At 39.5% G+C, this 13345-nt stretch overlaps 1 protein-coding gene across 1 annotated transcript in view; it reads right to left on the bottom strand.

The window, feature by feature from the left end:
* Positions 1-13345, bottom strand: part of CCDC90B (coiled-coil domain containing 90B) — a 228197-nt gene that overhangs the window by 163901 nt on the left and 50951 nt on the right. The gene's annotated exons all lie outside the window — the stretch shown is intronic.

Raw genomic sequence — 13345 nt, 5'->3', positions numbered from 1 at the left:
GTTTAAAACAGAGCAATCGCGCTTTCTCTGATAAGTAGGCATTTTGGATAAAATGTTTGCAATAGAATTATCCATTACGGCCGTTAATTGTTGCATGGTAATAAGTATTGGCGCACTAGATGTACTCAGGGCCTCTTGTGTGGGCAAAACTGGTGTAGACACAGAAGGGGATGATGCAGTATCATGCTTACTCCCCTCATTTGAGGAATCATCTTGGGCAATATCATTATCTGTGGCATCATTGTCCCTACTTTGTTTGGACACTATGGCACAATTATCACATAAATTTAAATGGGGAGAAACCTTAGTTTTCATACATATAGAACATAGCTTATCTGATGGTACAGACATGTTAAACAGGCTTAAACTTGTCAACAAAGCACAAAAAACGTTTTAAAATAAAACCGTTACTGTCACTTTAAATTTTAAACTGAACACACTTTATTACTGAATATGTGAAAAAGTATGAAGGAATTGTTCAAAATTCACCAAAATTTCACCACAGTGTCTTAAAGCCTTAAAAGTATTGCACACCAAATTTGAAAGCTTTAACCCTTAAAATAACATTACATTACATTTAACCCCTATACAGTCCCAGTTATCAGCTTTGTTGAGACCCAACCAAGCCCAGAGGGGAATACGATACCAAATGACGCCTTCTATAAGCTTTTTCAGTGGTTCTTAGCTCCTCACACATGCATCTGCATGCCTTGCTCTCCAAAAACAACTGCGCATTAGTGGCGCGAAAATGAGGCTCTGCCTATGACTAGAAAAGGCCCCCATCTGAAAAAGGTGTCCAATACAGTGCCTGCCGTTTTTTAAAACAATCCCCAAGATTATAATAATTATTAAGAGTTATAATCTGCAAAATATGCTTAGCAAAGTAATCGTTTTAGCCCAGAAAAATGTCTACCAGTTTTTTAAACCCTTATGAAGCCCTTTATTCTTTTACTTAATCTAAGAAAATGGCTTACCGGTCCCCATAGGGAAAATGACAGCCTTCCAGCATTACATAGTCTTGTTAGAAATGTGGCCAGTCATACCTCAAGCAGAAAAGTCTGCCAACTGTTTCCCCCAACTGAAGTTACTTCATCTCAACAGTCCTGTGTGGAAACAGCAATCGATTTTAGTAACGTTTGCTAAAATCATCTTCCTCTTACAAACAGAAATCTTCATCTCTTTTCTGTTTCAGAGTAAATAGTACATACCAGCACTATTTTAAAATAACAAACACTTGATTGAAGGATAAAAACTACATTTAAACACCAAAAAACTCTTAACCATCTCCGTGGAGATGTTGCCTGTGCAACGGCAAAGAGAATGACTGGGGTAGGCGGAGCCTAGGAGGGATCATGTGACCAGCTTTGCTGGGCTCTTTGCCATTTCCTGTTGGGGAAGAGAATATCCCACTAGTAAGGATGACGCCGTGGACCGGACACACCTATGTTGGAGAAATGAACATCTGGTACATCTGCCAAACGTTTGTGAAACAAAATTGACAAAGCAGAAATTTGTCCCTTTAAAGAACTTTCTGATAACCCTTTCTCCAATCCTTCTTGGAGAAAAGACAGAATCCTGGGAATCCTCACTTTACTCCATGAGTAACCCTTGGATTCACACCAAGATATTTACACCATATCTTATGATAGATTTTTCTAGTGACAGGCTTTCTAGCCTGTATTAATCAAAGTATTGATGACCGAATCAGAGAATCCTCGCTTAGATAAAATCAAGCGTTCATTCTCCACGCAGTCAGCTGCAGAGAAATTAGATTTGGATGTTGGAAAGGACCTTGAATGAGAAGGTCCTGTCTCAAAGGAAGTTTCCACAGTGATAGAGAGGACATGTCCACTAAATCCGCATACCAAGTCCTGCGTGGCCATGCAGGCGCTATCAGGATTACTGAAGCTCTCTCCTGTTTGATTCGAGCAATCACGCGTCGAAGGAGAGGAAATGGTGGAAACACATAAGCTAGGCTGAACGACCAAGGCATCTATCAGTTCGGCCTGGGGATCCCTCGACCTGGATCCGTAACGTGGAAGCTTGGCATTCTGACGATATGCCATCAGATCCAGTTCCGGTCTGCCCCATTTGTGAATCAATGAAGCATACACCTCCGGATGGAGTTCCCACTCCCCCGGATGAAAAGACTGACGACTTAGGAAATCCGCTTCCCAATTTTCTACTCCTGGGATGTAGATTGCCGACAGATAACAAGAGTGGTTCTCCACCCATCGGATTATCTTGGATACTTCCATCATCGCTAAAGAACTCCTTGCTCCCCCCTGATGATTGATATATGCCACAGTCGTGATGTTGTCCGACTGGAATCTGATGAATTTGGTCGAAGCCAACTGAGGCCACGCCTGAAGCGCATTGAATATTGCTCTCAGTTCCAGAATATTGATTGGAAGTAGAGACTCCACCTGAGTCCAAACACCCTGAACCTTCAGGGAATTCCAGACTGCACCCCAGCCCAGAAGGCTGGCGTCCGTTGTCACTATCACCCACGAGGGTCTGCGGAAACAAGTCCCCTGGGACAAATGATCCCGCGACAACCACCAAAGAAGAGAGTCCCTGTTTCTTGATTCAGATTTATCTGAGGAGATAAATCCGTATATATAAAAAAAGAACGAAAAAGTGGTCCCGGTATCCAAATGTATAAAAAACAGCTTTATTATTCCAGATTAAAAATCAATCGTCATGGGTCACACAGTAGTGATCGGGTTTTACACGTTTCGGCTAAGTGCCGTACTCATAAACCTGATTAGACACAGGTAAGTGTCTATTTAAAAAGGATACAAACTTCATGGCTATTGGTTGGTGTGTAACAAACCCCTGTTAACCATGTGAATAACTGAATGCACACATATGATATGTCACTTAACAAAGTATTGATCTGATCAAGAAAAGGAAGGTTCTAAGAAGATATACAATCATGTTAGCAACATTAAACTCTAAACATAAGAATTATTAAGTGCAAATATGTATACAGTATGAATAGATCAACATAATTCAAAGTGCTGCCTAAATAAGACCTTTTACAAAAAATTGTTTTGTTTATACACTTATAAAAATAAACATTCATTGAATTATTGTTCCTTATATTGAAAATAAGAACCTTAAATGTTGCATACTTGGTTGCTTGATAAGATGTATTTTAATGTGGCTCATCTTACAAAGAAAATAAAAAACTTGATTCCAAAATTCTGAAAACTAGAAAATAGAAAGTTAAATATTCTAAAAATATTCTAAAAATATTGAGCTTGGGTTAAGCTCCTATCTAATGCCTTAAGTCATTTGGTTGGCAGAAGGGAATACAATGGTAATTTTTACTACTATATGATTACACTATAATGTATACCACTTGAAAAGAGATTATTATACCCTTTTTCTCCTGACTGGGGGTGCACTGGACCACGAAACAACTTATTTCCAATGGTTGATAATGTCAAACTCAGAGTTAAATCCCTGAGGAACCTGAGTGTTCAGTTTCATGATCCAGTACACCTCCTGTCTAGCCAGAATTTGGTCCTTATTACCACCTCTAGGGGGCAATTTTATGGTTTCAATGCCCCGCCATCTAAATGCTCCAGTGTCCCTGCCGTGTACCTCAATTAAGTGCCGTGATAGTGCTGAACATGGCTTCTCATACTTGATATAGCCTAGATGTTCTCTGATCCGTGTACGGACTTCCCTGCTGGTCATTCCAACATATTGTTTGGATGTGCATGGCACTCAATGAGGTACACTACATAGGTACTGGAACATTTGATGCAACCACTGGAAGCTAATTTTTGTGTAGTGGCACATGAATAAAATTCTTTGCCCTCAGTGATGAAATCACATGCTTTATATCTGTGATCCCCGAACTTGTAAGTGCCATTAACTTGCAACCAAGAACTTTTGTTCTTTTGTTTGCAAGGTAGAAGGCTTGGAGACAACATATTGCCTAGGGTCAAACCGTTCTCCACACTGAAGATGTCTCTTGTGTTACCTTCAGAAGTCTTGTGGGAACTAACATGGATCTTAGTTACAGCTGCTAAGATCATCAACCTCAAAGCAGAAATCATCTTCCATATCCCCCCTGAGGAAAATAGTACTCACTGGTACCATTTAAAATAAAAATCTTCTTGATTGAAGAAACTAAAACTAACACCTCACTTTACCTCACTTTACCTCTTCCTAGTATAACACAGGCAAAGAGAATGACTGGGGTGGAGGGGAAGGGAGGAGCTATATATACAGCTCTGCTGTGGTGCTCTTTGCCACTTCCTGTTAGCAGGAGGATAATATCCCACAAGTAAGGATGAAATCCGTGGACTCGTATCTTGTAGAAGAAACACTGATTTAGATCACATTTCATTTATAGCAAATAACGATATTTTGTATCCTCAAAACCTTTTTTCCAAGCAAATTGTAAAAAAATAAAAGAAAATAAAAAAAAATAGCAAGGACAGCTCCAAAGAATGGTTTATTTAAAGGCACAGTCGAGTCAAAATGAAACTTTCATGATTCAGATAGGGCATGACATTTTAAACAACTTTCCCATTTACTTTTATCATTAAATTTGCTTTATTCCTTTGGTGGTATTTTTGAAAAGCTAAACCTAGGTAGGCTCAAACTAATTTCTAAACCGTTGAAAACCGCCTCTTAGCTCAGAGCATTTTTGAAAGTTTTTCACAGTTAGATAGTACTAGTTCATGCGTGTCATATAGATACCATTGTGCTCACTCCCGTGGAGTTATTTAGGAGTCTTCACTGGCTAAACTACATGTCTGTAAAAAGCACTAAGATAAGGGGGCAGTCGGCAGTGGCTTAGAAACAAGGTAATCACAGAGGTAAAACAAATATTGATATAACAGTGTTGATTATGCAAAACTAGGGAATGGGTAATAAAGGGATTATCTATCTTTTTAAACAATAGAATTTCAAATGTCCCTTTAATTTGATTTCAAAATTTGTACATAACTAATGCAATTTAAAGGGACACTGAACCCAATTTTTTTCTTTTGCAATTCAGATAGAGCATGCAATTTTAAGCAACTTTCTAATTTACTCTTATTATCAATTTTTTCTTCGTTCTCTTGCTATCTTTATTTGAAAAAGAAGAAGGCATCTAAGTCTTTTAATATTTACAGTTTTTGAGTCACCATCTCCTACTGAGCATGTGCAAGAATTCACAGAGTATACAGTACGTATATGCCTTTGTGATTGGCTGATGGCTGTCACATGATACAGGGGGAGTGGAAATAGAGATTACTGAAATCTGTCAGAAAAAAAATCTACTACTCATTTGAAGTTTAGACTAAGTGCTATTGCATTGTCTTTTTATCATGTATTTGTTGATTATGCAAATCTACTGTATTTACTGGTCCTTTAAAGGGCTTTCAATGGTGTAAAAAATACAAATATGTTGACTAAAAATAATATAATTATTTCTTATGAAGCAAAAATATGTAAAATATGCTATTTTTATCCCATTTATAAGAAAATGAGTTACATTTGTGTGTTCATGATGAAAAAGAAAAATGTAGGAAGGAAACTTCTTGTCATGATGAAAAAGAAAAATGTAGGAAGGAAACTTCTTGTCATGAAAAAATATACAAAACTTCCCACAGAGATCTCGACGGCTCGAAAAGTTGCTCTTGTAAATATGCTGATTTAACCGATCAATATTTCGTCTTCCTCTCTGCCATACAAGATATATCAATGACTCTCTGCAGTGCAGTGTAGCGTATCAGTGTATTGATTGCACTGCTGAGGCGAGTGAAATATATATATTTATATCTCTATTAAACTAACAAATTGCAGACATCATGTTAAAATTTAGCTTGGCCTGATCAAATTATTTTTCCCTATAGCCAATGTTCCCTCTAATTTTTTTCCTTGTGGGCAATATATGATAATATTTTTTTTTCCTTGTGGGCAATATATACATACTTACATACATACACGTATAATTATATGTTGTCAGGTTGTACACAGTTCATATGCACACTGCTAAAATCTAGTTCAATAGGGTATTTTTATGTTGCAGGATTGTCCCTTGTAAGTTTGTTCTATATAGTTCTTTAGGCTTTGCCAGGACTAAATACACTTTAAAACACACACTGTGTATGTGTGTGTGTAATATATATATATATATATATATATATATACATATACATATACACACACACACACACACACATATACATACACACAGTATATATATATGTGTGGCTTTGTGAAAGGGGAACTGTACTGCTTGTTCTGTCTCACTTATTGTAAAAGGCTAATTTACACACAAACGGAAAGAAGTGGGAGGAGGTCGGCAACTTTTGCACTAAGCAGTAATTACAACATGGTAGTTAGTGTGAGGTGTCCCCAGAAACTCACCTCTTACGAGGTTCAGAAGCTGTTGCTCTCACCTCAGGAGACACATTCTCCTCTGCCGACGGTGCCTTTCCATGCGGTGTGGCTGCGACCTGTGTGTGCAGTGTTTGGCACGCTAAGTGATGCAAGGCTATCATCGCCCCCTGTCACGAGCAGCCTGTCTGTCTCTATGCGCAGGGCATGCAGAATCACTGTGCTGCCACGCACGTTACAGGGAGCATTGCCTATAGCTAATAAATACAGTACAGCATAAAAGCAAGTTAATTAATAAAACATAAATCTAAACCGATACTTATACTTGCAAATTATTTATGCTTTAAAAAAAAGGAGGTAAAATTATATTGTTATTCAATTTGTATTGCACATTTAATTGCTTCCATTTAAAGGGATATGAAACTACAAAATTTTGTGATTCAGACCGAGAACACAATTTTTAAAAAGTTTCCAATTTACTTCTATTATCAAATTTGCTTTATTCCCATGATGTTTGTTGAAGACATACCGAGGTAGGTGTATGGAGCACTACATAGCAGGAATTAGCGCTGTAATCTAGTGCAGCGGTCGCCAAACAGTGGTCCATGGACCACTGGTGGTCCACGAGAAGATATTGGTGGTCCTTGACACCATCAATCAGGAATTAATCTCCTCTGATGGTGTCACCTACGTCGTGCCGCAACACCCTACAGTGCCTGGCTGGACATCAGTGAAAACCGACGGAGAAGTTAAATTACAATCTCTGTACGCACGTTGCGTAGCACTGCTCAACTTGCATAGCTAGTTTGTATTTTTAACTCCTCCCGCCCGGCGTGCTGCTCAGAGAAAGATGCTTCCATTCTAAAGCTAGCAGAGGTTGGTATAGTCTTGGCTTCAAATAGTGGAAAACAATTTCTCTCTTATATTTCATTTATTTTCTTCCCTTTACCTGTCTCTTTGTAGTAGTTTTCCTAATACCTTCAGATGGACTTGCATCACTGTTTGTCTTCCTCCCCTCCATTATCTTTTTTTTTTTTAAATTAAATAAATATTAATTATTTTTTATTCTAATAATTTTCCTGCGCACAAAGCCATTCCACCTGAATTCCAGTAATTGCCATCCAGCAGATCAGCCATATCCCACCAGTTCTATAGTAATTGCCATCCAGCAGATCAGCCATATCCCACCAGTTCTATAGTAATTGCCATCCAGCAGATCAGCCATATCCCACCAGTTCTATAGTAATTGCCATCCGGCAGATCAGCCATATCCCACCAGTTCTATAGTAATTGCCATCCAGCAGATCAGCCATATCCCACCAGTTCTATAGTAATTGCCATCCAGCAGATCAGCCATATCCCACCAGTTCTATAGTAATTGCCATCCGGCAGATCAGCCATATCCCACCAGTATTATAGTAATTGCCATCCAGCAGATCAGCCATATCCCACCAGTTCTATAGTAATTGCCATCCGGCAGATCAGCCATGTCCCACCAGTTCTATAATAATTGCCATCCAGCAGATCAGCCATATCCCACCAGTTCTATAGTAATTGCCATCCAGCAGATCAGCCATATCCCACCAGTTCTATAGTAATTGCCATCCGGCAGATCAGCCATATCCCACCAGTTCTATAGTAATTGCCATCCAGCAGATCAGCCATATCCCACCAGTTCTATAGTAATTGCCATCCGGCAGATCAGCCATGTCCCACCAGTTCTATAGTAATTGCCATCCAGCAGATCAGCCATATCCCACCAGTTCTATAGTAATTGCCATCCAGCAGATCAGCCATATCCCACCAGTTCTATAGTAATTGCCATCCGGCAGATCAGCCATATCCCACCAGTTCTATAGTAATTGCCATCCAGCAGATCAGCCATATCCCACCAGTTCTATAGTAATTGCCATCCAGCAGATCAGCCATATCCCACCAGTTCTATAGTAATTGCCATCCGGCAGATCAGCCATATCCCACCAGTATTATAGTAATTGCCATCCAGCAGATCAGCCATATCCCACCAGTTCTATAGTAATTGCCATCCGGCAGATCAGCCATGTCCCACCAGTTCTATAGTAATTGCCATCCAGCAGATCAGCCATATCCCACCAGTTCTATAGTAATTGCCATCCGGCAGATCAGCCATATCCCACCAGTATTATAGTAATTGCCATCCAGCAGATCAGCCATATCCCACCAGTTCTATAGTAATTGCCATCCGGCAGATCAGCCATGTCCCACCAGTTCTATAGTAATTGCCATCCAGCAGATCAGCCATATCCCACCAGTTCTATAGTAATTGCCATCCGGCAGATCAGCCATGTCCCACCAGTTCTATAGTAATTGCCATCCAGCAGATCAGCCATATCCCACCAGTTCTATAGTAATTGCCATCCAGCAGATCAGCCATATCCCACCAGTTCTATAGTAATTGCCATCCGGCAGATCAGCCATATCCCACCAGTTCTATAGTAATTGCCATCCGGCAGATCAGCCATATCCCACCAGTATTATAGTAATTGCCATCCAGCAGATCAGCCATATCCCACCAGTTCTATAGTAATTGCCATCCGGCAGATCAGCCATGTCCCACCAGTTCTATAGTAATTGCCATCCAGCAGATCAGCCATATCCCACCAGTTCTATAGTAATTGCCATCCGGCAGATCAGCCATGTCCCACCAGTTCTATAGTAATTGCCATCCAGCAGATCAGCCATATCCCACCAGTTCTATAGTAATTGCCATCCAGCAGATCAGCCATATCCCACCAGTTCTATAGTAATTGCCATCCGGCAGATCAGCCATATCCCACCAGTTCTATAGTAATTGCCATCCAGCAGATCAGCCATATCCCACCAGTTCTATAGTAATTGCCATCCGGCAGATCAGCCATATCCCACCAGTTCTATAGTAATTGCCATCCAGCAGATCAGCCATATCCCACCAGTTCTATAGTAATTGCCATCCAGCAGATCAGCCATATCCCACCAGTTCTATAGTAATTGCCATCCAGCAGATCAGCCATATCCCACCAGTTCTATAGTAATTGCCATCCAGCAGATCAGCCATATCCCACCAGTTCTATAGTAATTGCCATCCAGCAGATCAGCCATGTCCCACCAGTTCTATAGTAATTGCCATCCAGCAGATCAGCCATATCCCACCAGTTCTATAGTAATTGCCATCCAGCAGATCAGCCATATCCCACCAGTTCTATAGTTATTGCCATCCAGCAGATCAGCCATATCCCACCAGTTCTATAGTAATTGCCAGTAACAACAGTCATGGTTAGCACACATCCATATTGAGAGCTTTCTGATATAAACTTAATTTATGACTCCAATGTCTGTCCATGATCATAAGTAGTTTTGAATAATTCCTAACTGGGGAGGTAACTTGGAAGTCTTGTGGTCCTTTTAAACATAAACATTCTTCCCCCCCCCCCCCAACTTTCTAACTCTCTGTTTCCAGCTCAAAAGTTGGCATCCACCCTTCATCAGTCATTTGGAAGTATTCTCTCAGTTCTGTCATTTAGTTATTCAGTTATTTAATTCCAAAAAATAATTCTTAAAATGTGTAAATATATACATTATGTAAACTAAAAAAATTCATGCTAGTGGTCCACGGGATTCAAAATTGTGAGTTTAGTGGCCCCCGATGTCCAAAAGGTGGGTGACCGCTGATCTAGTGCTCTTGCATATTGATAACATTCTTGCAAAGCTGCTGCCATATAGTGCTTCAGAAATGGGAAGGTTCCTAAGCTTACATTCCTGCTTTTCAACCAAAAATACCAAGAGAACAAAGAAAAATTGATAGTAGAAAGTAGTTTAAAATTGCAGGCTCTATTTAAATCATGAAAGAAAAAAAAATCGATTTCCTATCCCTTTAAGAAATCTACCTTTGTATAATTAATTATTAGTTTAAGATGTCCAAATAATATAGGTTTGGTCCCAATCTATCATTTGACAATTATCTGTATGTTAAAAGCTGTAAATGTCAACATGATCATGGCACATTTTCATTGTTTATCAGAATCATTTTTTTTATTTTTATTTTTAAAGGGACATGACACCCCCACTTTTTCTTTCATGATTTAGAAAGAGAATGCAATTTTAAACATCTTTCTAATTTACTTATATTATATAATTTGTTTTATTCTCTTGATATTCTTTGCTGAAAAGCATATCTAGATATGCTCAGGAGCTGCTGATTGGTTGCTGCACATAGAAGCCTCGTGTGATTGGCTCACCATGTGCATTGCTTTTTCTTCAACTAAGTATATCTAAAAAATTTAGCATAATAAATAATAGAAGTAAATTGTAATGTTGTTTAAATTTCTATTCTCTATCTGAATCATGAAAGAAAGATTTTGGGTTTAGTGGCCCTTTAAGTTTGGTGAAAAAATGACCCCTTAAAGGGACAATCAACACCCGAAATTTTGTTGTTGAAAAAGATTGATAATCCCTTTCTTACCCATTCCCCAGTTTTGCATAACAAACACAGTTATATTTATATACTTTTTACCTCTGTGATTATCATTTATCTAAGCCTCTGCAGACTGCCCCCTTATTTAGTTTTTTTTGACAGACTTGCATTTTAGCCAATCAGTGCTCACTCGGTAAATTCATGTGCATGAGCTCAATGTTATCTATATGAAACACATGAAGTAACCCCCTCTAGTGGTGAAAAACTGTCAAAATGCATTCAGATTAGAGGCAGCGGTCAAGGTCTAAAAAATTAGAATATGAGCCTACCTAGGTTTAGCTTTTAACTAAGAATACCAAGAGAACACAGCAATATTTGTGATAAAAGTAAATTGGAAAGTTGTTTAAAATGACATGCCCTATCTGAATCATGAAAGTTTATTTTGGATTTGACTGTCCCTTTAACCCTTTGAGTGCTAAGCCCTTTCCCACCTGGGTGCTAAGCACATTTGAGGGTTTTTTAATTTTACATTTTTAATTTATTTTATTTTTTTTACTTTTTTTCTTTTCATTTTAGAAAGACTTATACCATTGGAAAGGTTAGGCGATTACCTTTCCAATGGTGGGTCTTGGGGGTCTGTAGCTGCTTAGATGCCTGATATACAGGCTTCTAAGCAGCATGCTCCCTTTCCCTATATTGTCCATTGTCTTTTTTTACATAAAGTTGCGCGGTGACGTCATCACGTCATTACGCGTGACGTCACCACGCAAAACGGGAAGCCCCGGCGATGCCTGTCACTCTACAGGCACAATCGCCAGGGTAGGAGCGATGGGAGCCCCCAGATCTCCCTCAAGGTGGGAGAGTGCTAGCGACGGCTCTGAGCCGTCGTTAGCACCTGAGTGAGAAACTCTGAGACGGCTCAGAGCCGTCGTTAGCACTCAAGGGGTTAACACGTGCCAGTCCTGTTTGTTCTGACCACAATCCAAATTCTCTATAGTTAGCAACACATCTTCAGGGCCATGTTTCACTCAGTGTTCTCCCCAGGACCTATATAATGGGCACACCACCCGGCTGATTTAACTGACCACTCAGCTAAACTTTAAGCCAATATTATGCTAAAATTAGCTCAAATGTTTTTCAATGTTTGTTGCACAAATTATGATTAAATCAATTTATGTTAAATTATGTAAATCATTTGTACTTTGAATAGTTAAATTACATTTATAAACAACAGAAAACATAATTTATGCTTACCTGATAAATTTATTTCTCTTGTAGTGTATCCAGTCCACGGATCATCCATTACTTGTGGGATACCAATACCAAAGCTAAAGTACACGGATGATGGGAGGGACAAGGCAGGAACTTAAACGGAAGGAACCACTGCCTGTAGAACCTTTCTCCCAAAAACATCCTCTGAAGAAGCAAAAGTATCAAATTTGGAAAATTTATGAAGGGAAGCCACAGCTCTAGTAGAATGAGCTGTAATCCTTTCAGAAGGCTGCTGTCAAGCAGTCTCATAGGCTAAACGGATTATACTCCGAAGCCAAAAAGAAAGAGAGGTTGCCGAGGCCTTCTGACCTCTCCTCTGTCCAGAGTAAACAACAAACAGGTTAGATGTTTGGCGAAAATCTTTAGTAGCCTGTAAGTAAAACTTCAAGGCACGGACTACGTCTAGATTATGCAAAAGACGTTCCTTCTTTGAAGAAGGATTAGGACATAATGATGGAACAACAATCTCTTGATTGATATTCTTGTTAGAAACCACCTTAGGTAAAAACCCAGGTTTTGTACGCAGAACAACTTAATCTGAATGAAAGATCAGATAAGGAGAATCACAATGTAAGGCAGATAACTCCGAGACTCTTCGAGCCGAGGAAATAGCCATCAGAAAAAGTACTTTCCATGAAAGAAGTTTGATATCAATAGAATGAAGGGGTTCAAACGGAACCCCTTGAAGAACTTTAAGAACCAAGTTTAAGCTCCAAGGAGGAGCAACAGGTTTAAACACAGGCTTAATTCTAACTAAAGCCTGACAAAATGCCTGAACGTCTGGAACTTCTGCCAGACGCTTGTGTAAAAGAATAGACAGAGCAGAAATCTGTCCCTTTAAAGAACTAGCTGATAATCCTTTGTCCAAACCCTCTTGGAGGAAGGACAATATCCTAGGAATCCTAACCCTACTCCATGAGTAATTCTTGGATTCACACCAATGAAGATATTCACGCCATATCTTGTGGTAAATTTTCCTGGTGACAGGCTTTCATGCCTGTATTAAGGTATCAATTACTGACTCGGAGAAGCCACGCTTTGATAGGATAAAGCGTTCAATCTCCATGCAGTCAGTCTCAGAGAAAGTAGATTCGGATGATTGAAAGGACCTTGTATTAGAAGGTCTTGTCTCAGAGGCAGAGTCCATGGTGGAAAGGATGACATGTCCACTAGGTCTGCATACCAGGTCCTGCGTGGCCACGCAGGCGCTATCAATATCACCGATGCTCTTTCCTGTTTGATTTTGGCAATCAGACGAGGGAGCAGAGGAAACGGTGGAAACACATAAGCCAG

Source organism: Bombina bombina, chromosome 3, assembly GCF_027579735.1.
Source record: "Bombina bombina isolate aBomBom1 chromosome 3, aBomBom1.pri, whole genome shotgun sequence".
NCBI classification, from domain to species: domain Eukaryota; kingdom Metazoa; phylum Chordata; class Amphibia; order Anura; family Bombinatoridae; genus Bombina; species Bombina bombina.
Note: the sequence above shows the minus strand (reverse complement) of the source record. Positions and strands in the feature narration are given on the sequence as shown.